The 23,793-nt window shown below is 33.7% G+C and overlaps 1 protein-coding gene across 17 annotated transcripts in view; it reads right to left on the bottom strand.

Annotated features, from left to right (window-relative positions):
• ANKS1B (ankyrin repeat and sterile alpha motif domain containing 1B) overlaps positions 1–23,793 on the bottom strand; it is a 1,271,383-nt gene that overhangs the window by 1,015,778 nt on the left and 231,812 nt on the right. The gene's annotated exons all lie outside the window — the stretch shown is intronic.

Here is a 23,793-nt window from a genome sequence, read left to right as displayed (position 1 = left end):
TAAATATTCTGCCCTGCTGAATTAACAGATCCTGGGAGTATAATATTAGTAAAAGCCTAGGAGTAAGAAGTAGGCTGTGACCACCCTCAATCATCTGATATAGATGCTATAGTTTTCTAAGCTCCCTCCACCAGCAAAAGATTCATTACTCAAAGCTGGTTTGTGCTGACCCTATGAAACACAAGCCCATTTCAAGGCTGCTAGCTGTAGCTTGAAAAGAACCACTGAGATATAACTGAACATTTCTGTTCAAGTAGGGCTGTCCCTACCCCCACCTCCTACAAGCTTTTATATCCAGGTCAAAGCTTCTTCGATATCCAGGTGTCACCTCTTTGATGGAAGTAAAGTTTTATCACAGTACCTAAAGTGTGATCAGAAGGCCATTTCAAAGTAATAAAATCTAATTTTCCTGAAGGAAGTCAATATAAACAAAAGAAGGTCCAAGGCTATATTTGTAACCATCAGACGCTAGTGCTTCAGAAAGAGTCTCTCAGGGTTTAAAGATTCTGGTATACGAAAAAATATTACTTTAAGGGAAAATCCAGTAGACAAAAGGAATTCTAAAGCAAATCAAATGAAACAAATATAGTTCACTATCAGAAAAAATAAAGAAACGAAAAATAGTACAGCCAGGCATATAGTTATATAATCTAACTTTTAGCTAGGATTCCTAAAAGTAATTACTGACTTGACTTCCAGACATTACAAATAATTATTAACACTCTATCTCATAGTTGAATTTCTTAATCACAAAAAGAGACAAGACATTTCCATTTTTTTTTGTAAAACAAGATAATAAATTCTTTCTCAAGCATATTAGAATAACTGATTTTTTTCTTTAAATATGTAAATTTGTGAGAGGTATTTATATAACTTTTCACGAGAGTAAATGCATCAAAAATTATGTGTAAGTATTTATGATAATCATTCTAAACAGAAGTAGAAGACCTACTATGTATACAATAAGCAAATGCTTAGAGGTAGCTATAATATTCCTTAGGAACAATTTAAAACTTGAAATTGCAGTGCATAAAGGCCTAACTTTTGTTATATAAGCATATTTCACAATTTTACCTGGGAAGATTTTAACTAACCAATGCATGTTTATACTACTACCTAGAACTACAGAAAAAGTTTCTATGAATGAGAACTATAAAAATCAACATGTGTATGGAGAAAAATTATTTAAATTATAAAAGATATTGTATAGCCAATTCTGCTTAGCTTTTGAACAAACCTGTTTTCCTCTATTTCTTGGACACTTAGCTAGACCATATTTCTTAGTCTTGCAGGTTGGGACAGCCATGTGATTGTATGACTGAGTACTAGTCCATGGCAGGTAACTGGAAATGAAATTTACTGTTCCCAGGCCCATCTCTTTAACCCTCCTACCTCACCTGTATCTTCCATCATCTTTACCCATGCCAACTTTTTTACGGATAAGCCAAATGACCTTGAAAGGTTGTGCTCAAGAGGACAGAGTCAACAGATGGCAGAAATCTGAATTTCCCTTTGAGGATAGCCACCTGCTGATCCAGAATCCCTGTTTTGGACTTTTAATTGTTAAGAATTAAACTTCCACTATATTTGATCCATTATATAATTTTTTTTAAAACGGCTAATATTTCCTTAATATAGCTTATGATTATATCACTAATATGTGATCATTAATATTCATGATTCATTTTGGTTTTTGCTTATTTTAAAATTTTAATATCCCTAGAACTGAGTACAAATGCATTAACTTCAAATTATAAAATACTTTAATATTCATAAGTAGTCTATATCTTCAGTAAAACTATTTTGAAGTTTATTTCTTTGCTTAATCCCAGCAGATTCTAAACTTTCTTTAACATTTAATTAACATAATTAACCTTATTAATGGCTTTAGCAATCAATTAGATCTTTCTTTAACTAGATTTAATTGGCCAAAAGATTTAATTGGATTCTTTTTTGAAATCAGGATAATGTAACCTCTTATTAAAACAAACAAAAATAAATAAATAAAAATCCGTATGAGACATCAGTTTTACCATATTTCTATAAAGCATCTCAAAAGTAACAAAATGCTTCAAGAAAACTGCCACAAAATTAACATTAAAATATTTAAAGAAAGAATGGTCCCCACCAGTATAGCTCTCATTCAGTAAGAATGAATGTGCAGTCCTTTTGAACAAATAGATGAAAACAAAATAGAACTATCCCAGGCAAGACTGAACTAAAAATTTTCCTCAATTTCCAGTGAACCTGTGGTCAATTTTCTAACATCTACCCATCCACCCACCCATTTATTCTTCTTTTGTTCATTGATTCAATAAATGCATATTGCTATCATTTTATGTGGCAGGCCCTATACCAGGATTCTGTGATCAGAAAAATGAAAGATATATATATATAATGCTCTCAAGTGGTTCATAGTTTAATATATTCAAGAACAAGAAATGAACAGAATTTACAACTACTTACTACAATTGCAACCATCATAAGTACTATTACAGGACATTGGGACTCTGTATTATAAAAGGCACTGGAAGAAAGCCTAATACAGATTGGAAAGAATGTTCAAAAGTGAGCTAATATAAGGAGTAATGTTTTGATGGAGGAGGAAAAGCAAAAATGATGAAATTGATTTGGGGCAGAGGAGAGTGTGAGAACTTGAGGTATGGTTACATATGCTGAAAGACTGGTGAAAGAGAGTTTGGTAAATTTATAGAAGTCCTAGTTAGTGGGGAAAATGATGAGACAGGACAACACAGCACTAAATAGGAGCAAGCTCATGACATGCCTTCATTTTCTCTATTCCATAATCAGATGGTTGTTATTATCAGGCTTTTTCCTGTGCCTCTCACATCATACTCAAACAGGACAGAATCATCTTTTCATTTTCACTGATTAAAATACAGCTGTTTCTTTTTTTAACACACTTTTATAAGATAGCTACTAGCTGTGAGGCAACGTAACAGACTCTCAAATGTACTGTTCTGCTTAATTTTCTACAACACCTTATATTACCATTTACTGGACTGCTTACTTGTTAATATACTTTGTCACCCTTTATTTCAATTATTTGGCAGTGTTCCTGTTTTCTCTGCTGGACTCCAAGCTCCATGAAACATCATAATGTACCTCATTCATTTCTCTGTCTGGCCAAAACAGTTAACTGGCACATAATATAGATATGAAAGTTTACTGAGTGGATGAATGAAAGCAATGTAGAAAAATGGATTACCTTTAAAATAAGAGACTATCATTTTAGTTTTCTCATTATACAATAAGGCTTTTTAAGTATATGAAATATCATGTGTATTTATGTGTATGTTTTTATGTTTTGCAGGATATTGATATTATTAACTGGTAAGTAATAATATTTTACTACTGTAGTACCCCTTCACAATATAACCTTATATATACAACTTTCAATTCTGATAGTTTCTGAAAACATATTAATATTGGAATGCTATCAAAGATATGACTAGAAATCATTTTTTCATCCATATGAAAATATTTATTGAGCACATACTATTCACAGGGCACTATGTGAATTGCTTAGCTTTTCCACTGCATCGCTATTAAATACAATAATATAATCAGTAAAATATGTCAAATTAACTTCTCATTATACTTAATTTTAAGCCCTACTCATACACTGTGGCAAAAGAACAATGTCATTCAACATCCTATTTCATAAATAATATACTTTGAAACAATGACTGATACAATGTTAAACTGTATGATTACATAGTATAAGATTATAAATTCAGTTGAAGTTCAGGGTTTTTTTAAAATAAGAGATACTGTACTTTTAAATTCTGGAATTTCCAATTAGTGTTTTTAATAGATCTTATTTCTCTTCTGAGATTCTCCATCTGTTCAAAGAAAAAAAAGGTCTGAGCTGGAGTAAGTGAGGAGGTTTCTATATAAAGAAAGAGTTGAATTACACCTCATAAGATAAACAAATTTAAACAAAGAGCAAAGATGAGAGAATGAAACAATGATCAAAGACACTGTGCAAGAAATGCCTACGATATTTTTAGACAAATGACAAATGAATAGGATATATTGGTGGCAGGAAGTAGAACAGAAAAAAATATTATTGGATAAGGACGTGTAGGAACAGAATGGGAAGATCTTGACATTCTTGAACTCCAAGAAGAAGAAGGGGCCAGAATTATAGTAGTTAAAGTAAGATTCTCTGTTGTATCATTGGTCTGTATACTTCAATGTGGTTTTGTAGTGGCTGGTAAAAGTCTTCCCTTTTCATATTTAGTGCTTCCTTCAGAAGCTCTTGTAAGGCAGGTCTGGTGATAACAAATTCCCTCAGCATTTATTTGTCTAGAAAGGATCTTATTTCTCCTTTGGCTATGAGGACAGAGTCAAATCTACACATATCAATACTAGCCTTAAATATAAACAAACTAAGTGGCCCAATTAAAAGACATAAAGTAGGCTGGGCACAGTGGCTCACACCTGTAATACCAGCACTTTAGGAGGCCGAGGCAGGTGGATCACCAGAGGTCAGGAGTCCGAGATCAGCCTGGTCAACATGGTGAAACCCCATCTCTTCTAAAAATACAAAAAATGAGCAGGGTATGGTGGTAGGTGCCTGTAATCCCAGCTACTCAGGAGGTTGAGGCAGGAGAATCAATTAATTCCAGGAGGTGGAGGCTGTAGTAAGCCAAGATTGTACCATTGCACTCTAGCCTGGGCAACAAGAGCAAAACTCTGTCTCAAACAAACAAATAAATAAATAAGTAAATAAAATAAAATAAAAGACAGAAAGTGGCAAGCTGGATAAAGAACCAAGACCTACTGGTGTGCTGTCTTCAAGAGACCCATCTCACATGTAATAACATTAGGCTCAAAATAAAGGGACAGAGAAAAATCTACCAAGCAAATGGAAAACAAACCATAAAAAGCAAGGGTTGCTATTCTTATTTCAGACAAAACAGACTTTAAAGTAACAAAGATCAAAAAAGACAAAAGAGGGTATTACATAATGGTAAAGGGTTCAATTAAACAAGAAGATCTAACTATTCTAAATATATATGTACCCAACACTGGAGGACCCAGATTCATACATCAAGTTCTTAGAGACCTTCAAAGAGACTTAGACTTCCAGAGAATAGTACTCCATTCACAACATTAGAAAGACTTCCAGACTTTAGTACTCCACTGACAATATTAGAAAGATCATTGAGACAGAAAATTAACAAAGATATTCAGGATCTGAATTCAGCAATGAATCAAAAGACCTGACAGATATTTACAAAACACTCCACCAGAATATACACATACATTCTTCTCATTGTCACATGGCACATACTCTGAAATTGATCACATAATCAAAAGTAAAACACTCCTTGGCAAATGCAAAAGAACTGAAAATCATAACAAACAGTCTCTCAGATCACAGTGAAATCAAATTAGAAATCAATACTAATAAATTCACTCAAAATCATACACCTATATGCAAACTGAATAACTCACTCCTAATGACTTTTATGTAAATAATGAAATTAAGGCAGAAATCAATAAGTTCTTTGAAACTAATGAGAACAAAGATACAACATACCAAAATCTCTGGGACACAGTCAAGCAGTGTTAAGAAGAAAATTTATAGCACCAAATGCCCACATCAAAAAGTTATAAAGAGCTCAAGTTAACAACCTAACATTATAACTAAAAGAACTAGAGAACCAAGAGCAAGCAAATCCCAAAGCTAGTAGGAGAGAAAACATAACCAAAATTAGAGCTAAACTTAAGAAGACTGAGACATAACAAAAATCATTCAAAAGATCAACAAATCTAGGATCTGGGTTTTCTTTTTCTTTTTTTTTTTTTAATTAATAAAGTAGATAGAACACTAGCTAGACTAATAAAGAATAAAAGAGGGAAGATTCAAATAAACACAATCAGAAATAACAAGGGTGATATTACCACTAACCTCACAGAAATTCAAACAACCATCAAAGAATATTATGAACACCTCTATGCACAGAAACTTGAAAATCTAGAAGAAATGAATAAATTCCTGGACACATGTACCTTCCCAAGACTGAACCAGGAAGAAGTTAGCTCTGAAATTGAATCAGTAATAAACAGACTACCAACCAGAAAAATCCCAGTACCAGACAGATTCACAACTAAATTCTACCAGATGTACAAAGAAGAGCTGGAACCATTCCTACTGAAATTATTCCAAAATATTGAGAAGGGACTCCTCCCTAATTCATTCTATGAAGCCAACATCATCCTGATACCAAAACCTGGCAAAGATACAACAAAAACAGAAAACTTCAGGCCAATATCCTTGATGGACATTGATACAAAAATCCTCAACAAAATACTGACAAGCTGAATCTAGAAGCACATGAAAAAGCTTATCCCCCATATTCAAGCAGGCTCTATCCCTGAGATGCAAGGCTGGTTTAACATACACAAGTCAATAAATGTGATTCATCACATAAACAGAACTAAAGACAAAAATCACATAATTATCACAAGAGATGCAGAAAAGGCTTTCAATAAAATACAACATCCATCCATGTTAAAAACTCTCAATAAACAGACTTTAAAGACCAACAAAGATCAAAGAAGAGCATTAAGTAATGGTAAAGGGATCATAACTCAAAATAGTAAGGACATACATTATGAAGTCTTTATTTTGAGGACATATCTCAAAATAATAAGAACCATATATGACAAACCCACATCTGATATCATACTGAATGAACAAAGCTGGGGATGTTCCCCTTGAAAACTGGAACAAAACAAGGAAGCCTTCTCTCACCACTACTAGTGTTGAAAGTCCTGGCCAGGGCTACTAGGCAAGAGAAGGAAATAAAGAGCATTCAAATAGGAAGAGAGGAAGTCAAACCATCCCTGCTTTGCATATGACATGATCCTATATCTAGAAAACCACAGTCTTAGCCAAAAATCTTCTTAAGCTGATAAACAACTTCGACAAAGTCTCAAGATACACAATAAATGTGCAAATATAACTAGCATTCCTACACACCAACAACAGGCAAGCAGAGAGTCAAATCAGGAACATACTCCCATTCACAATAGCCACAAAAAGAATAAAGTCCTAGGCTTACAGCTAACTAGGGAGGTAAAAGATTTCTATGACAACTACAAAACACTGTGCAAAGAAATCAGAGATGACACAAACTAATATGAAAAAAAAAATCCATGCTCATGGATAGAAAGAATCAACATCATGAAAATGGCCACACTGCCCAAATCAATTTAGATTCAATGCTATTCCTATTAAATTAACATTAAGATTCTTCATAGAACTAGAAAAAAAAACTATTTAAAAATTCATATGGAACCAAAAAAGAATGAAAATAGCCAAAGCATCCTAAGCAAAAACAACAAAGCTGGAAGCATCATATTGCCTGATTTCAAACTACACTACAGGGCTACAGTAACCAAAACAGCATGGTGCTGGTGCAAAAACGGATACGTAAACCAATAGAACAGTAGAGAGAACTCAGAAATAAGACTGCACACCAGAAATAAGACCACAAATGTACAGCTATCTGATCTTTGACAAACCTGACAAAAACAAGCAATGGAGAAAGGACTCCCTATTCAACAAATTGTGCTTGAATAACTGGCTAGCCATATGCAGAAGACTAAAACTGTACCCCTTCCTTGAACCATATACGAAAATTAACTCGAGACGGATTAAAGGCTCAAATGTAATGCCCAAAACTATAAAAATCCTGGAAGACAACCTAGGTAATACCATTCAGGACATAGGGATGGAGAAAGATTTCATGATAAGGATGCCAAAAGCAACTACAACAAAAGCAAAAATTGACAAATGAGATCTAATTAAAAAGAGCTTCTGCACAGCCAAAGAAACTATCAACAGAGTAAACAGACAACCTACAAAACGGGAGAAAATTTTTGGAAACTATGCGTCCAACAAACATCTAATAGTCAGCATCTATAAGGAACTTAAACAAATTTACAAGAAAAAAACAACCACATTTTAAAAAGGGCAAAGAACATGTACAGACGCTTTTCAAAAGAAGACATACATGCAGCCAATAAGTATATGAAAAAAAAGTGCAACATCACTGATAATTAGACAAATGCAAACCAAAACCACAATGAGATGCCATCTCACAACAGTTCAGAATGGCTATTACAAAATAAAAAAATAACAGATGCTGGCAAGGTTGTGGAGAAAAAGCAATGCTTATACACTGTTGGTGGGAGTGTAAATTAGTTCCACCATTATAGAAGACAGAATGGTGAGTCTTCAAAGATCTAAAGACAGAAATACCATTCAACCCATACCAGCTATCCCATTACTGGGTATATATCCAACAGAATATAAATCATTCTATTATAAAGACACATGCACAATGCATGTATGTATTCATTACAGTGCTACTCACAATAGCAAAGACATGTCAGTAAGTGATAGACTGGATAAAGAATATCTGGTACATATACACAATGGAATACCATGCCCCCATAAAAAAGAATGAGATCATTCCCTTTCCAGGGACATGGATGAAGCTGGAGGCCATTTTCTTTAGCAAGCTAATGCAAACAAAAAACCAACCACATATTTTCACTTATAAGTGGGAGCTAAGTGATGAGAACACACAAACAAACAGAGGAGAACAACACAAACTGGGGTCTACTGAAGGGTTGAGGGTGGGAAGAGGGAGAGTATTGGGAAAAAGAACTAATGGGTACTAGGCTTAATAGCTGAGTTATGGAATAATCTATACAACAAACTCCCATGGCACAAGTTTACCTATGTAACAAACCTGCACATGTAACCCTGAACTCAAAACAGAAGTAAAATAATAATAATAATAATAATAATAATAATAATAAGGCTCTCATTGATTTTTGACTGTAAAGTCATGAAATATAAACTCCATTTCAGAAAGTCTCATCTGTCAGTATAATATAGGTGTGAGTCAGAATTAAGAGAAACTGATTGCAAAGAAAGGAACAAAAACATTGGTTTGACACCTTCTGTGTGTTCAACATACTACTAAACACTTTTCATACAAAGTATACTTCAACAGGAAACAGTGAGAGATTAAGAAAAAATGGGAAGGTTAGCTACAATTATGGGGTAACCTTTCAGTGATACAGAGAAAAATACATATAAATAACTCAATCAAGTAAAATAGAAATGACAGGCTACCATTTGTTTAGTGTGTAATATGTGGTGAACACTGTGTTAGGTACTCCATATTTATCACCTCTATCCCCACAACAACCCTGAAGGTACTACTATTATTATTGTTGTTACCATTTTTCATATAAAAAATCTAAACATCTGGGAAATATTTACCAGGGAAATAACACCTGCAAGAGATTACTATTGTTACCATTTTTCAGATAAGAAATCTAAAGATCAGGGAAATATTTACCCATGAAGTAGAACTGGAACTCAAACACAAGTCTGTTTGAATTGAAATTCCTGTTCTCTACCCTATAATGTCACATACAATACAAATTATGTTATTGAAGAAATTAGTGTAATTCTTTAAGGTAAGGACTCAGTAAGTTAGTAAGGGTGATAATTATTATGACAGTAAAGACACTCTAATGTTTTAGAAAGTGGCACCAGGCTAGGTAAAAGTAGGATTAGAGATTCAAGGGCAAAAGGAAATCTTTCAAGGCTGGAATGGATTTATTTCAGTAACAAATAATGGATTACAGGAAAAGATATAACATGTCAATGTTTGTCTCATTTATTCTGAGGGCAGACTATTTTCACTTTAATGATCCCACTTCTTACTACTTCACTTTCTTTGTTCATTTTAAAGTCTTTCATTTCCTGTCAGATTTATTCCCTTGACTATGCATTCTTTCTCCAAATTAAGACTTTTCTTCTCATAATTAATGATTTGATGGCAAACACTGACAGCTATCAACTAAATGGAATGGTTAGGAAACTGTAAGCAAACAAAACTTTTCAGTTTTAAAAAGCATAGATGGCAGACACAAGAATTCTGGCAAAGTGACATGAAAATAACATCAGTTTTTAAAATCTAAGCCTGAGATTGAAGCAGGCCACACAGCATCTTTTACCTACTGTTATTGATTTTGATTCTATCATAGAGAATCTCACTTCTTCAGCTGTTAGAGGCTGAATGAATTCCAATATTCTTTAGTCATGGCCCAAATGGTCTCATGATAAAATATGTTGAGGTGTGGACATTTTCAGCATTTTTTTCTGGGTTACTAGTCTACTGTTCCATCAGAATTAATTTGCTCTTCAAGGTGAAAAACATTTCCTCAGACACAGAGTTAAGTGATTATTGCTACTGACATGTCTCTTTAAGATCAGGCTCTTGCCTGATTTCCTCTGACATTAGGCAGCAAAATGGGATTTTTAAAATACTGGCAAGCTGTCCAAGGCCTTCACTCTAAAAGAGAGCCAAGAACTCCCAAATCTACACCTTGAAATAGAATTACAAATTAGGTATACTATGACAAATGAACAAGGTAAATGTGAAAAGTGATTAAAAGTTAACTTCATTATCCAGAATGTGAGGTTAAAAGAAAGGTGAATTATGACTACATTTTCAGGAAAACATTACAATTAGTTCATAAGTGTAAAGTACAGATTCTCAGGAAAATTATAACAGCTGAGTTCTTCTATTAGAAAGCTTAAATTTAAGTTAGAGATAATAAAGAGATTAGAAAGAAGAAGAAGTACCAAAACAAAAACTGGCCACTAATATATCTAAAGAGTATATAAAAATGATAACTTCACAAACTTCATAAAGTTCAAAACATACAAATTTAAAATATTTTAGAAAAGGAGTTTACTGCCCTTCATAGAATGCTCATAATATAGACACATATTTTAACATCAAACTCATTTTAAGAACATGCATACTGAAATACTATGCATCAGTGGAGTCTATCAAAATGTGCAAGAATCATTAACAATTAGAAAAAAACAGGGTGTCATCAACCACCAAAGATACATTCTTCTCACCTGCACAGAGAACATACTCAAAGACTGATGACATCTTCAGCAAAAAAGCAAGTCTCAATAAATTCAAGAAAACCAAACTCATACCAACCATACTTTTAGACCATGGTGGAATAAAACTAGAAATCAATGCCCTGAACATCTCTCAAAATCATCCCTCGAGTCTTTTCAATTTCATGAAAATTAAACAATCTGCTCCTGAATGACTTTTGGGTACACAATGAAGTTAAGGCAGACATCAAAAAATTATTTGAAATAAACTAAAACAGACATATCATACCAAAATAGCTAAGATGCAGCAAAAACAATGTTAAAAGTCTATAATGTTATATGGCTACCTCAAAAAGTTTTAAAAGACCTCAAATGAATAATCTAACATCATACCAGGGGAAGCAGAAAAACAAGAACAAAGTTAGCAGAAGAAATAAAATAAAATCAGTGCAGAACTGAACAAAATTGAGACCCAAAAATTCATACAAAAAAATCAACAGAAACAAAAGTTGGCATGAAAGGATAAACAACATCAATAGACTGGTAGCTAGATTAACAAAAAAAAGAAGAGACAAAATTCAAATAAGCACAATCAAAAATGGCAAAGGTGAAATTAAAACCAAACCCGCAGAAATATAAAAAAGCCTTCAGAGACTATGATGAATATCATATGCATACAAATTAGAAAATCTAGAGGAAGTAGATAAATTCCTAGAAATATACAATCTCCCAAGGTTAAATCAGGAAAAAATTGAAACCCAGAACAGGACAAGAATGAGTTCCAAAATGAATCAATAATAAAAAGCCTATCGACCAAAAACAAACAAACAAACAAAAACAAACAAACAAACAAACAACAACAACAAAAAAAACCAGATCAGGATTCACAGCTGAAGAGCTGGTAACAATTCTAGTGAAACTATTCCAAAAAATCAAGGCGAATGGAGTCCTCCCTAACTCATATTATGAAGCCACCCAATCATCCTAGTATCAAAACCTGGCAAAGACACACACACAAAAGAAAACTACAGGCCAATATCCCTGATGAATTGCAAAGCAAATATCCTCAACAAACAAACTGAAAGCAGTAATGCGTCAAAAACTTACCATGAGGAAGGAGGCTTTCTTCCTGGGATACAGGGTTAATTTAACATACACAAACCAATAAATGGGATTTACCATATAAGCAGATTTAAAAACAAAATCAATATGATCATTTCAATAGATGAAAAAGAAATCAATAAAATTCAACATCCCTTCATGATTTAAAAAAAAACTTTAACAAATTAGGCATCAAAGGAACATAACTCAAATTAATAATAGCCATCTAGGACAAACTCACAGCCAATATTATAATAAATGGGCAAAAACTAGAAGCATTTTCCTTAAGGACTAGAATAAGACAAGTATGGCTACTCTCACCACTCACATATAACATAGTACTGAAAGTCCTAGCCAAAGCAATCATGCAAGAGAAATAAATAAAGGGCACCCAAATAGAAAAGAAAAATTCAAACGATCTGTCTTCACTAATGATATGATTCTATACCAAGAAAACCATAAACTCCAACAAAAAGCTCTTGAAACTGATAAATGACTTTACCAAAGTTTTAGAATATAAAATCTATGTATAAAGATCAGTAGAATCTCTATACATCAATAATATTCAATCTGAGAACCACATTAAGAATGCAATCCATTTACAATAAACACACACAAAAAAGTGAAATACCAAGGAATACAGCTAACCAGGAAGATGAAAGATCTCTATAATGAGAACTACACAACATACTGTTAAAAGAAATCAGAGATAATATAAAGAAATGGAAAAACATTCCATGTTCATGGGTTGGAAGAATCAGTATCAGTAAAAGTTCCATACTACCCAAAGCAATCTACTGATTCAATGCTATTCTTATTAAACTATCAATATCATTTTTCACACAATTAGAAAAAAACTATCCTAAAATTCATATAGAATCAGAAACAAGCCAGAATATTCAAAGCAATCCTCAAAGAATGAAGTCAGAGGCATCACATTCCCCAATTTCAAACTATACTATACAGCTACAAATCCAGCATGATATTGATACAGAAACAGATACATAGAGCAAAGGAACAGAATAGAGAACCCAGAAATAAAGCCACCCACCTACAAGCATCTAATCTTCCACAAAAATAAACAATAGGGAAAGGACAAACCATTCAGTTAATAGTGCTGGGATAGCTGGCTAGCCATATACAGAAGAATGAAACGGGACTCTTATCTTTCACCATATACAACAAATAACACAAGACAGATTAAAGATTTGGATGTAAGACCTCAAACTCCAAGAATCTTGAAATGAAATCTAGGAAACACCGTTCTGGACATAGGTCTGGACAAAAATTTCATGATAAAGACTTCAATAACAATTGCAACAAAAACAAAAATTGACAAGTGGGACCTAATTAAACTGAAAACCTGCACAGACAAAAGAAATAAAGACAATAAACAGAAAACCTAGATAATAGGATAAAATATTCACAATCTATGCATGCATCTGACAAAGGTCTAATATCCAAAATCTATACGGAACTTAAAGAAATCAACAAGCAAAAACCAAACAACCCCATTAAAAAATGAGTAAAGGACATGATAAGAAGATACACATGCAGCTAATAAGTATAGTAAAAAATCCTCAACATTACTTGTCATTAGAGAAATGCAAATCAAAACCACTGAATGCAATCTCACACCTGGCACAGTGACTATTATTAAATAGTTAAAAAAAAAAAAAACAGATGTTGGTGAAGTTATAGAGAAAAGGGATCGCTTATATACTATTGTTGGAAAGTAAGTTAAATCAGCTCTTAAAGAAAGCAGTTTGAAGACTTCTCAAAGAACTTAAAACAGAACTACTATTTGACCCAGCAATCCTATTACTGGGAAAATCATTCTACCATTAAGACACATTCACGTTTATACTCATTGCAGTACTCTCACAATAGTAAAGACATAGAATCAACATAGATATCTATAAACAGTGGACTGGATAAAGAAAATATGGTACATTTACACCATGGAATACTATGCAGCCATAAAAAAAGAATAAAATTGTGTCCTTCGCAGCATGGATGCAGGTAGAGGCCATTATCCTAAGCAAATTAACACAGGAACAGAAAATCAAATACCACATGTTCTCACTCATAAGTGGGAGTTAAACACTGAATACACATGGAAATACTCATGGACACAAAGAGGGGAACAACAGACCCTGGAGCTTACTTGAAGGTGTAGTATGGGAGGAAAGTAAAGATCAAAAAGCTACATATTGGGTACTATACTCATTACCTGGATGAAGAAATTATTTGTACACCAAATACCAGTGACACACAATTTACCCATGTAACAAACCTGCATATGTACCTCACTGAACCTAAAATAAAAGAAGAAAAAAAGGAAACAAAACAGCCCCATCTCAATGATATAGAAAGAGATAACAAGGATTAATTCAAAAACATTTATCACATAAAAATTTAGGAATTCAAAAATAATGTAATCAGAAATTTGATATTCACATACTATATACTTCCTTCATATATGTTATCAGGAACTAAACATGGTATTTGTAATACAGGATATCCTTGCCATCAGTGAGAGAGATGTACTATTACTTAAGAAAAATATAATCTGACTTATGATGCTAGCGATATACTGTGAAGTCAATAATATAGTTTATCTGTGTATTTTATTTCATCTTCAAAGAAACTGGCAAGGTACTCATTATTTGAAAAATCAACCAACAGGGGAAGTTCTTCTCAGATCATAAATATTCCATGCTAGAACTTTTCTCTTATGTCTACACCAAAATACAGGTATCAAACAGATATTTTTATGCCCATGACCTGTTCTATAAATTCAATAAATGTTTACTAAGTATGTGAGCAAGGAACTATGCTAAGGACAAATACATACACACACATAGATTAATATTTTCCCTGTCTTCAAGGAGTTACCAGGCAAAGCCAAAAAAGGTGATTCATGTATAATTAATAGAAAGCAGCATAATGATGCAAATAGTTGAATCTAAATAGAAGGATCAAAAAAGGTTTTGTGAAGGATAGTTTTCAGTAAATAGAGATGGTAGGGGAAAGAATTAATCATATCTACATAAAACATGAACATGGACAGAAATAAGGAAAGACAGACATGTTTGAGAGTGATCCATTTTATTTTATTTTATTTTTGAGACAGGATCTCATGCTTATCCAGGCTGGAGTGCAGTGGCACAATCTCAGCTCACTGCAACCTCTGTCTCCTGGCTTCAAGCAATTCTCCTGCCTCAGCCTCCTGAGTAGCTGGAATGACAGGTATGTGCCACCAGGCCTGGCTAGTTTTTGTGTTTTTAGTAGAGATCGGTTTTCACCATGTTGGCTAGGCTGATCTCTAACTCCCGACCTCAGGTAATCCTCCAGCCTCAGCCTCCCAAAGTGCTGGGATTACAAGCATGAACTACCATGCCTGGCAGATAGTAATCCATTTTATTAAATATATTTATCTCAAACATTACTAGGAAATAAAGCTGGAAACATATGATGAAGCTAGAAATGAAGAGTCTTTAATACCTGAGTTACAAGTTTCTATTTAACTTTTGCAGTAAGGACCAGTGCTCGTTTCGAGTAGGAAAATGACATGACCAGAATGATACTTAAGGCATACTGACTTGGCAGCATTGCTCCGAATAAATACAAGCAGATGAAGAGAGACTAGAAGTGGTTAGACAGGGTAGGAGGCTCTTGCAGTAACTCTGGTGAGAGGAAATGAGGGTCTGAACCCACAAACTGGCAGGAATGATGAAAAGGTGAGAGCAGGTCAATCTGGAAGATAGTAATAAAAGACAAAATGATCTAATTGTAAGAGATTGGACCTACATTCAGATCCCAGATTTACCTTTTTAGCAAGTTACTTTACTCCTGATTCCCATGTTGAAGATGATAAAAGCTACCTCACAGGATTGTTGTCAGGAATAAAGAAGATAATGATTTTTAACATGTTAACACAATCTATCATGATATTATAGTTTGGTCACTGTTAACTGATTTTTTTAGTAGCTACATGTCACTGCTGGTTCACGTAGTAGTCGTAGTCATTTAAATACCCTTGAACTTTTTGTATGAACTACTGCCTAACATTAAATCTCCCCATCTTGCATTTATACCATTGATTTTTAAGGAATCTAAATATAGGATTTTAAACTAACTCCCACTGAATTTTGTGTTTTTACCTTGAGCCAAGATTTCAGCCTATTGAGATAATTTTTCATGTAAGTCCAATTATCTGACCTATTTACTATTCCTCCCTAACTTCTGCAAAGCTATTTAGAATCGATATGCTTTTTCTAAGTAAAATTTTGACTCAGACCAATCCGAGAACAAAATATTTCACTTTTCACTAGAAAAATCCCCTCTACATTGACATTTTATGGCTACTTAGAAAGTCTGAACAAAATTGGACAAAGCTTGTAAAACACCATTGTGGAAGACAGTGTGGCGATTCCTCAAGGACCTAAAAATAGAAATCCCATTTGACCCAGCAATCCCATTACTGGGTATATATCCAAAGGATTATAAATCATTCTACTACAAGGACACGTGCACACGAATGTTCATTGCAGCACTGTTTACAATAGCAAAGACCTGGAACCAACCCAAATGCCCAACGATGATAGACTGGATAGGGAAAATGTGGTACATATACACCATGGAATATTATGCAGCCATCAAAAACGATGAGTTCACGTCCTTTATAGGGACATGGATGAACCTGGAAACCATCATTCTCAGCAAACTGACACAAGAGCAGAAAATCAAACACCGTATATTCTCGCTCATAGGCGGGTGTTGAACAATGAGAACACATGGACACAGGGAGGGGAGCACTACACACTGGGGTCTGTTGGGGGGAAATGGGGGAGGGGCGGGGGGTGGGGAGGTGGGAAGAGATAGCACGGGGAGAAATGACAGATACAGGTGAGGGGACGGAAGGCAGCAAAGCACACTGCCATGTGTGTACCTATGCAACAATCTTGCATGTTCATCACATGTACCCCAAAACCTAAAATGCAATAAAAAAAAAAAAAAAAAATCAAGATGCCTTCAGCAACACAAAAGAGAACAAAATAGTTCTTTTCTATGGCTGACAGAAAGCTATAGTAAAAGATTTTTAAATGATGAAGAAAGTAAGGCTTGGAAATATCAAGTAACTTCCAAAAGTCACCTTGCTACTAAGTCGCAGAACAGAGTTGTAAACCCAAATCTGTAGGACTCACAATTTCATGCTCTTAACTGCTACACTAAGTTAACTTCTAGGAAAGATCGTTGAGATTACCACTATGATTGCTGGGAAAAACCTCTACTTTGGTCTCTGTAATTCATCTCCAAATAATTAAATGCATTTTGCAACGATAATGATTCATTTTGCAAGAACATTTGCACTTTTATATGCAGTCTTTGCCTTTTTATGCATTTATTCAGTCAATGAACTTTTATTGAGAGACCGCTACGTACAAGGCACTGTGTTAGGCAGGATGTGATTACAGAGATCAATCTAATAATGAATCCACCATGAAGGAGTATATAATAAGTAATGTAAAACATATACACCTACAAGGCAAGGCAGAAAGACATGTATCATGAACGAGAAAAACAAGTGTGTTAGAGTTCAGAAAAACGATTCTTTTATTCTACTAGCCATTTATCTCAAGGATTTCCTAGATTCCCAAAGGATACAAAAAGTTCTTCCTGAGGTGAAAGTAGGGACAAAAATATTATCCTTCTGATTCTAGATTTTTCCATTAATGTACATACAGTACACATGTGTGGTTAATGGTATTGTTTTCAAAGTATGAATGCAAGTCAACAGGATCCTAGTTCGAAATTCTCTAATTCTTGCAAAATCTGTTAGGAGAATTCAAATCTTGGTTGAATCACCTTGAGTTATCACTTCCAAAAGAACTGTTCAACTACATAAGGCATGAATTGTTCAAGTTAAAATATTCTTCTGAACATTATATACCACTTCTTAAGATTTAGCACTACTATTAAAAAATCATATATGCTAAAGAAGCAGTTATGTTCCTATAATAAGAAGCCTCTATTTACATTTCAAAAAATTAACTTTCCAAGGGTTCTCTAAATATGATGAAAATCGGATAAGATAGCTATTAAGGTCTCTCCAAATTCTGAAATTGATGCATTCCTGATAATAAGCTCTAGAAGATGCGTTAGAAGGTGTTTGAAGGTAAACTTTGTTTCAGAAACACAATTTTGTTTTTAGGCAATCTAGTCTGACTCTACCGAACCTTAAAACTTGATGAATTTTAGAACTAAATTAAGTATGTTTTCCAAAAGTAGGGACTTCACTCCCAAAGAGAATTCTCAAGGATAACTCAGCATAAAAAATAAAAAAATGAAAATCCTTCAAGGTAAATCTTAAAATACTAAAATAAAATATCTCACACTTCAGAAGACTGACATGTAATTAAAGATTTTGCATTGGAAAAGAAAGTAAAGTAACAGAAAAGAGGCATAGTGGCTGTATGAAAATGCACAAAACCTGCCAATGCAATACCTTTCAAACCAAAAGCTTTAGATGCTGCTTGTGTCTATGTTCTCCCTCAGGAGAAAATAAATATAACACATTTCATCCCTTAAGCTTCTTATTTACTTCTTAAAGACATAGGCTGATGAGGTAATGCTCTACTACAAATGTTTAAAAAAAAAGTTTTCCTGGTATCTGGATTCTGAAATGTGCTCTAATGATATTTATCATCAAATTTCTCTATGGCATGCTGTGTTCACATTTAAGAATTGTATAGACTGTTTATACACATGGAGGAAAAAACATGAATATAAGGCTTGGGTAAACAAATAAAACAGAAAATTTTTTCAGATTTTTACATTCTTTCAAAAACCTAAATTTTATGGGTTGTTAAAGAATATTAGGATATTTATATTTCTTCAAAATTTTCATTCTAGATTATATAATGTCCTAATTCAACTTAGAAAATGGCTTCATATGTATATTATAAGAGTATATAAAACAGACTGACTTTTGAATTAAAATGTATGCAAGACAAAATGTAATTTTAACTTGAGCTAGCCTTTATATTACATGCAAAACTTCCAATTGAATACATTCAATCATAAGAATTTAATTTTTAATTTATGTTAGTAAAAGTGTTCAAATTACTACATTACAGCTAATATTTTAATAAAAATAAGAATCTCCGATTCAAAAATAAAAGTTCTTACATAAGATGGTTGGTTTTGTATTTGAAATTACTGAATCAGAGTGCCCTCTATTGGAAGAAGAGACAATAAAAGCTACACTGAACTAAGAATAGGCAAAATACTTCCAAAACTCAAGCCACATAATTAATATGTAAAATACATTAATTAATAATATGGATGCTACAAAACATATTTCCTTATATTTTTGTTTCTCCTAAATTACTTTTGGAATTACCTGTCTTATTACAATTAGCAAGTTGGATGTTTCGTATCTGATGAAATTAAATTTTAACTGAACCCAAATGCTCATCATTTAGCCAGTAATATAAAATAACAGACACACAGAAATGTTTTCCACATTTATCATTTCAATATAACATAGAAATGTTATAATTGAGGACTGTGGTTTCACTGTGATTTGGATTTTTCTTGATGGTAAACTGAAAGCCTCCCTGCTATGGACATGACATCGGTGTCCCCCACCCTAAGTTCGTATGTTAAAATCCTAACCCCTAATGTGATGGTATTAGAAAGGGGGTGTTGGGAGGTCATCAGATGATAATCCCTTATCATGTGCTAGTGTTCATATTTTTTAAGAAAACATCAGGAGAGACTGCTTTTCCCCTGTCTGTTCTTTGCCACATGAAGATACAACCAGAAGACAGCCCTCGGCAAACAAGGAAGCAGGACCTCACCAGATACCAGCTCTGCTAGGCACCTCGATCTTGGACTTCTAAGATTCCAGAACTATGAGAAACAAATGCTGTTTTTATTTTCAAGCCACCAAATCTATGCTAATTTGTTACAGCATAGGTAATTCCTAATTCAAGACACTTTTAGAAACTCTTATACTGGGCTGGGGAATTGGAGCAGTAGGCTGGACATTAAGATCTACAAGATTTGTTCTACCTCAAAAAATTCTAGTTTCGTGGTGTTACCAAGACCTCAGTTCTGACTCATCATTTCATACCCGAATTACCTCAGTCAGAGCTTGGCCGATTTTTGGTTCTCAAGACAAACAGTGTGCATGTTAGAATAACCTGAGAAACTTTTCCAAGAACAATGCTCAGAGCTACACAAAATGATTTTGATTTAGTTGGTCTGAACTGGTATCTGAGGGCAACAGTATTTATTTTTAGAGCCTCTCTAGGTAAATCTAATGTGCAACTATAGCTGAGAACCATTTTCTGAGCCTCTCCCCAGATCAACCAATATACAACTACCACTTTTATTTTCTAAAAATGTCACCCTCATGAGAACTCCCCTAATCAAGAGTTTATTCTCAGCATCAATTTTAAACTTCTGACTAGCTTTCCAACCTACTTAGCTGCCTTTGTTCTCTGACGGTATAGTTGAGTGGCAAGCGGTTATGGCTCCAGCTCCAGAATCCCTGTGTTTTTAGCTCTGTAATTACTGTATGAACCTGGGAAAGTCATAAAAGCTCTCTATGTGGAGAAATAATACTATCCTTTTCATAGGGTTATTGTGAGGATCAAATCAGTTAATACAAGTAAAGTGTTCCACAAATGTACGTATTATCATTACTTATCCAACTTAATTTCCTACTACTTTCCAAAACAAAGTCTCATCATAAATCATTCTCAAATTATGCACTAATTCTCACCTCTGTGCTTTAGTATATACTGCTTCTTCAGGCCGGAATCTTTTCTCAATCATTTATTGCAACAAAAGTAAAAAGCACAGCTCCTCTTTTGCCAGGACACAGCTTAGTCTCTCCCTACCTCCATGAAGCCTTCAATTAATATCTATAAATATCAACTGTTCTCCAGCACGGTGGCTCAAGCCTGTAATCCCAGCCCTTTGGGAGGCTGAAGTACACAGATCATGAAGTCAGAAGTTCAAGACCAGCCTGGCCAACACAGTGAAACTCCATCCCTGCTTAAAAAAAAAAAAAAAAAAACTGGCCAACACAGTGAAACTCCATCCCTGCCAAAAAAAAAAAAAAAAAAAAAAAAAAAAAAAAACTCAAAAATTAGCCCACCATGGTGGCAGGTACCTGTAGTCCCAGCTACTTGGGAGGCTGAGGCAGAAGAATTGCTTGAACCCGGGAGTCAGAGGTTACAGTGAGCCAAGATCATACCACTGCACTCCACCCTGGGCAACACAGCGAGACTTTGTCTCAAAAATATATACATATATTCACTGATCTCATCCTTTTAAAAATTCCTTTGGCCACAAGGTAGCATACTATGAGAAATATGGTTGAGAATTAAAAACATTAGCTCAAAGTCTGAATCATCACTCTGCCATTTGGTAGCTAAGTCATTTTCTAAATCCATATTGTTAGGATGACTTAATAAGTGACTTAAATCATGTAAAGCATTAGAGTAGCAAATAGCAAAAACCTACTGTCAGTTCTTATTCATTGTTTTATATGTTAGTCTTCAATTATAGTCTGCACTCTATGACTGAAGTCTCCTTAAGATAGGTGTTTTGAATCACTTGAAGTCAAGAACCAGGTCTATTATAAATTTCACAACTAAAAACATGGTAACAATCATCTACATTAGGTGACCTGTATTAGGTGACCTATACTTGACTAAACTTTTTGCATCATGTGGAAAGTATAATTGAAGCAATATTCTGGAAAAAACATTTTTGATGAATAGAAACAAATATTCAACAAAACAGGAAAGGAACTCAAATAAAACACAGGCTACAGAGAGGGGTCAGAGTAATTTGATTACTTTTTAAACATTCGATAACAGGTTTCTATCAGATTCATCTTCTGAAAGGTCAGTTCCAATGATGTCTTTTATCTACCCCAAATCCTTTAGATTTTTATCATTTCCCAAAAAATAAATACCAAAATTCTTAGTCTGACATTCAAAATCATATATGGCCTGACCTCAAACTAGACTTCTAATCTCTCTCATCTTTCCCTTTTGTAAACTCTATTCTTCTAAATAAACAGAATTACTCGCTCTTACTCATCTATACCATCTGCTTTTCTGCCCCCACATAATCTTTAATATTTTAAAGGGAAATATTTTCAAAGAACACTATTGTAAAGGTTTGTCACAGGAACAGAGTGGTATTAGAAAAGCATTAGTTCATATTTCAAAAACTTAACGCTCAATTTATGAGCATTAATCTCTTTCTTGCCACTCTCACAATATAGTCTTCGGTTTACAAAAAAAAATAATAATAATTGAATATCTTTCCCCCAAACTATTGTCACTCTCCTAACATCAAGCGCTTTGCCATCACGTCCTGAAAGACAGAAGTTTGAATCATGGTCTCCAAGCAGCACTTACAGACCCCAGGGAATATACGACATTCACTGAGTAAATGAAAAATAATTAGAGCTTCTGTTTTATACTTACTCTCTACTTTACTCAATTTGAATTTCTTTCATTGTGTATGTCTCATAATTTACATCAAATATTACTAGAAATGTAGTCTCTGTATATAATTTACAAATAATCAAGAATTAGGGCTATCAGAATATCTGTGGTTTTAGAAGTAGACCACAAGCTGCCAGTTTAGACAAATCTAAGGATGGATCTAAAAATGTAAACACTATGTATTGTTTGTATAGAACAAATATGTTTTAAGTTCTAACTAACTTTCAAGGAAATATTAAAATGTAATTGACTGGTAATCTGAGATAGCATATATCTGTTTCAGGTTTTTTAACAAAGGATTTTGTCCCAACATTAAAGTTACCATTATAAATATTTCATTAATATAAAAATTTCATTTGGTAAAACCTACAGGTATTTACTCCAGTACATATACAACTGTTCATAAGTATTCATAAAGAATTTTTATTGAGGCTAATAATAGGATGTTTTTACAAAAAAGAGTGAAGCCAGAAAACAAAATGAAACCAAAAAAAGCAGGCCTAGGAGGTAGGACTAGCTATGGAATTAGATTAACAAGTGCTATCCCAGGAAACAGTGTCACAGCTCATTTTAAGTAACTAAATTAAGCAAATGTCCTCATAATGGACAGCCACTATACTTAGCAATTTTCTTTTTAGTTTTCACAAATAATATGACATACTTAACACAGTTTACTCTATTACTTTTGAATAAAGTATGATATATCTGTAACAAATTAAGTTCTAAAAGTGAGTAAAGATTCCTTATCAGAATAACATATTTCCTTTAATACCAGTACACACTATAAGTCCTTCCTCTATAGGACAAAAAGTAGGTTTACAAATCTTAATATTAAACTGATTTACTCACTATAGTTTTTCTTGCTATTGTTTTAATATAAAAATCCAAATGAGAGAGAATCACCCATGGCCTGACCTCAATCTATCCTTCTAATCGTATCTCCCCTCTTTCCTCTTTGTAAATTCTGTTATTCCTAATAAATAGAACTACTTGCTCTTACTCAACTATATTATCTGCTTTTCTGCCTCATATAACCTTGAATATTTTATATGACAATATTTTCTAAGAACACTATCATAAGGGATTGTCACAGGAAGTAACTCATGCTTTAGATTCTGAGCTTATCAAAGAGAACCCTCCTGGGATTTGCATAATATTATAAAAATA

This window comes from Saimiri boliviensis, chromosome 7 (genome assembly GCF_048565385.1).
Source record: "Saimiri boliviensis isolate mSaiBol1 chromosome 7, mSaiBol1.pri, whole genome shotgun sequence".
In the NCBI taxonomy this organism is placed as follows: Eukaryota; Metazoa; Chordata; class Mammalia; order Primates; family Cebidae; genus Saimiri; species Saimiri boliviensis.
Note: the sequence above shows the minus strand (reverse complement) of the source record. Positions and strands in the feature narration are given on the sequence as shown.